Source organism: Nymphalis io, chromosome 10 (genome assembly GCF_905147045.1).
Source record: "Nymphalis io chromosome 10, ilAglIoxx1.1, whole genome shotgun sequence".
Taxonomy (NCBI): domain Eukaryota; kingdom Metazoa; phylum Arthropoda; class Insecta; order Lepidoptera; family Nymphalidae; genus Nymphalis; species Nymphalis io.
In genome coordinates, this window is record NC_065897.1 from 4,765,043 (window position 1) to 4,768,876 (window position 3,834).

The 3,834-nt window shown below is 38.9% G+C and overlaps 1 pseudogene; it reads right to left on the minus strand.

Annotated features, from left to right (window-relative positions):
* Nucleotides 1–819: 819 nt before the first annotated feature.
* LOC126771209 (uncharacterized) lies at nt 820–3,137 on the minus strand (annotated as a pseudogene).
* Between the last annotated feature and the right edge of the window lie 697 nt (nt 3,138–3,834).

The following is a 3,834-nucleotide window of genomic DNA, read 5'->3' on the forward strand; positions in this document are numbered from 1 at the left end:
TTACACGTGTGCTAAAATTGATATAAATATTAACAAATAATTAAACATTTAAAAAAGGACTATATAAATATTAAATAATTCATTCTACTGTCCTTAAACAAAATCTGTATAATCTTGCCCATTGATATGCATAATGCAGTCCGGTTCACATATGTCCTCTAGTAACACTAATGCGCTAAATACATTTATGCTGAGCACGGCATCTTTCGGCAGACTTTAGTTAAGTTCCCGAAGTATCAATATTATATATCTTGCACGTAACTTTAAAACAAAGTTCAAATAGACGTTTTACATAAACCTGGCTATTGACTTGAAATCGCTTAGGATTTGCAAATATTGATTTTACCTCAAAAACGACGAGCGTTTTGTAATAATAGCCAAAGAAAAATATGAATGGACCAGCTGTATGACCAGTATTACACTCGGCAAAAAGATTTTGTTCAGTTCCAAAGCAAATGCATTAAAATATTAGATTCTGTACAAAAAAGTGCCCTATATAAATAACACAAATAATAACTAATTCTATCAGACATAAAACTCAATTAAAATGATTAAAAAAACTGTAATCATTTAATATACTAATAATAGTTCAAATAGATTATCACGTGAACCTTAATATTCAATCAAAAAAATATTTATACATAATTTCTATTTGCAAATTAACAATATTTGTTTCTCATACATATTTTATCAGTAAATAAATATAACTAATTGCTTATTTTTTTATTGTAATCTTGAAAGGTAAATTCGTATTATTAAAAAATACGTGGAGTTAACTTTCATCACGATTTTTGTCTTCTTCTTCTGCCTAGCGTTTTCTCAGCCTAGTAACACCGCTTTCCTGCATCTACGCCTCCACTTTGCCAGATCTAAAGCCTCCTCCTTAGTAAGATCGTGCTCTCTCATATCGTCCCTCGCAACATCGAGCCAGCGCTTCCTGGGCCTGCCGCGGGGTCTAGTGTCTTCGACAACAAAGTCCAGGCATCGGTTCCCGACATAGTCTGGTGGTCTACGACTAATGTGGCCAAACCAACGCAGACGGCTTTCCTGCAACTTATCCGCTACATCGCAAACGCAAAGGCTAGCACGGATGTGCTCGTTATGAATGCGATCTAGTCGCGTAACGCCACACATCCACCGCAACATCTTCATTTCCGCGACGTGAAGTTGCTGAATGTATCTCACGAGCGCTGGCCACGTTTCGCCGCCGTACAATAAGACTGGTCGGATGATGCACTTGTACACAAGACCCTTTAATTTCACCGGTATCCTGCGATCACAGATTACCCCGGTGACTTCCCGCCATTTGGCCCAGGCTGCGTTTATACGAGCTATGACGTCGTGGTCGATTATACCAGACTCGTGCAGTACGGACCCGAGGTATTTAAACTTTTCCGTCTTGATAACGGATTCTCCGCCTATCTTTATGGGTTCGGGGTCCGTACTACCACAGGCCATATACTCGGTCTTCGCAACATTTAGCATCAGACTGCCCCTCTCTAGCACACCCTTCCACTGGTTCACCTTTTGCTCCAATACCTGCTTGTCCTCATCTACCAGTGCAATATCATCAGCATACATCATGAGCCAGGGAGACGGCTCATGGGCTTTCGCCGTGACAACGTCAAGCACTACACTGAGCAGAAAAGGACTCGGGGCCGAGCCTTGGTGGACACCAACCGTGATCGGGAAAGGGTGTGTGTCGCCAACAGCGGTCCTTACTATAGATTCCGAATCATGGTACATGTCTAGGATAATGTCAATATAGATTTGTGGCACGTTATTTATCTTCAAAGCCCACCAGATAATTTGGCGTGGGGCGCAGTCAAACGCCTTCTGTAGGTCTAGAAATACCTCGACTAGTATTCTTAGGGCGAAAATGGGGTCTATGGTTCCACAGCCTGGGCGAAACCCATATTGACATTTCGAGATAGTACATTCTTGCCGGAGCCTTGAATCGATTACTCTACACTTCCTTTGGCTTTATATACTGGAGAAATGATACTCAATCTCACCACAAGTGTTACCAGGGCAACAAGTCCGAGATTAAAAGGCAGTTCTGGAGGAGAGACATTACCGTGTTGTGTGTTAAGCAACACGTTAAAGTAGTCGCGCCACCTCTCCTTCACCTTAATTGCGTCGCAAACCAAAGTGCCATTTGAGTCCTTGACACAAAGACATTTTGTAATTCTTGTGTCGCTTTCTCTCGAGCTTTTGCCAAACGGAAGATAGTCTTTTGACCCTCGTGTGTCTCAAGCGTGTCATAAAGAGGTGACAACGTCTGGTAGCGGGCTTTGGCAACTGCTCGTTTGTGGCACATTTAACTGCTTTATACGCGTCCCGGTCTTCAGGAGATTTGGTCTCTTGCCACTTTTTAAACTGTGTCTTTTTCTCTCGAATAGCCTCCTGTACTGAGCCGTTCCACCACCACGTCTCCTTGTCGATGACGCGGCCTCCCTTCGAAGTGCCAAGCACCTGTTTTCCAATGATGTTCACTGTTGACTGGATCCTAGACCATTGACTATTGACTGATTCCTCTGTGTCTGTGCTTAAGTTTGAGCTAGCTACGACTTTACAGAAGTCATGCTGTTTCGGATTTTCGTAATGGAAATATTTAATTTATTAACGTTTCCACAATCAGATATTGCCCTGCTTATATGGGTAAAAAATTTTTAGGCTCAAAGCAAAACCTTAGCTTATACTGTTTTTACTATTCTAATAAATTGATACTAAAAAATATTTTTCAATAGAAGCTTTTTTTTAATCACGTCAGAATATAAAATGAACTTTGAAGAAAATCAAATCCATCATTTTGTTACATTTTATCATTTTATCAGATGTAAAAGCTTGTCGCGTAATTTGTATTTTCCTGAGTAAATTTAATTCAAATACATACATAGATACCTACTTAAAATTACTTGTGTCAAGATGTATTCTCGAGACAAGCTTTTGTAACGTATAAAATTGTATTATGTAATTTATTTCAAAGTTTATTTTCTTCATTTAAGAGCGCTAAGATGTTTACACATTAAAAACTTGTTTTTCAAAATGTTTAATACTATTAATTTATCTACCATGGACGACGTTCCGACTTCGGCTCGGTCGGCTGCCTCCTGGTGATTCCACCCTGATGCCATGATGAGTGTGTTATTCGCGTAACACAACAGAAAGGACGGGTGTTCGCAGGATTAATTCCTTTGGAATGCAGCCTACCCGACTTTCGACGAATCTTCTGAGATAGGAAATCACTTATTATAGTCTCAAGTCAATTCTAGTCAATCCTAGTGAACGACGATTAAAATGAGTTATTATTATAATTCATGTGTAGTATTCAAGTGAAAAATAACCTAGTAGAAAAAAATTTAGTAGTAGGTACTAGATTTTAAAAAAAAATCACAGTTAAAGCTTAATAATATTTTATTGATGTCATAAGAGGTGTCATTGAATTCGCGGGAACAATTCTTTGTTATCACGATGCTTAAAGCACCAACGTGGCCGGAAAGCAAACGTTTATTTATAAAAAGGATGAAAAAATCGATAAAAACAATTCGTTTTTTCCATTTATACTGATTTTTCTTTAAGAAATAATTTATTCCTATTGCTGAGGATGTGTCATACGTAGCAAAGAACAGACGCCAGTAAGTACATGTTCCTAAAGTGCTAATGCTCAACAAATTTATGCCAGCCACGTCACTCCCCTGTAGACTTTAGCTGAGGTGCCTGTATTGTGAATCCTCCATCCGAATTCTACCAAAGCCGTTTCGAAAATGGATTTTAAATAAAATCAAGTACATTTTCATATATTCCACATCACATTCATACATAGTCACATTC